Source organism: Nematolebias whitei, chromosome 5 (genome assembly GCF_014905685.2).
Source record: "Nematolebias whitei isolate Nwh7 chromosome 5, NemWhi1, whole genome shotgun sequence".
Classification (NCBI taxonomy): domain Eukaryota; kingdom Metazoa; phylum Chordata; class Actinopteri; order Cyprinodontiformes; family Rivulidae; genus Nematolebias; species Nematolebias whitei.
The window spans coordinates 22,998,211-22,998,934 of NC_056502.1; positions in this window are offsets into that span (position 1 = coordinate 22,998,211).

A 724-nucleotide genomic window follows, 5' to 3' on the forward strand; every position below is an offset into this window, starting at 1 on the left:
AATGCACGTTTTATTCAGTTCAGAAAAATGAGGAATCCGCGTTAATTAATGAATATATCTGAGCATCTGTTCATCTACAGTCATTTAAATGTGCCTCTGCTCAGCACTTCATGCAGACAACATCTGTAAAAAAGGAGGAATGACTTTTAGCTGCATTGTAAATTGTGTTCAAAACATATATTTAGATCTTCATCTTTTCCTTGACACATTGATAACACCTTTTTAATCACACCTATAACACCTTTAAAAACACACACACGTGTCAACATTTCCTGTGAATAAGGTGATGTATTAGACAAGAAAAAGACTTGTGCAGTGCATTTACAGCACAGTTAGTTTATAAGATAAGGTAACTTTGCATTCTACTTTATTACTTCCTCGTGCTCCATGCCCATGTAATGATACTGAATGTAAATTAAGACTTGTTTCATAAGCCGGGTCTTATGATGTGAAAGATCTATAACGTTTATCTCATCCAGATGTATAAATATATACGATCTTGCTGGTGCAAAGTCAAAAAGTCAGATCAAACCAACTTTATTGGATACAGTAGGTCAAGCAGTTCACTAACAGTGTTTTCAAAAACCTGTGACTGAAAGCTGGAAGTAGACTTTGACCTAATTTGTTAAAAGATAGTTATTTCACAAGAAAAAGGAAAGAATGAGTTGGGACTCTGTGGTTTGTTGCAATGCAAAAGCAACTTTTGCTGACATACAACAATAAA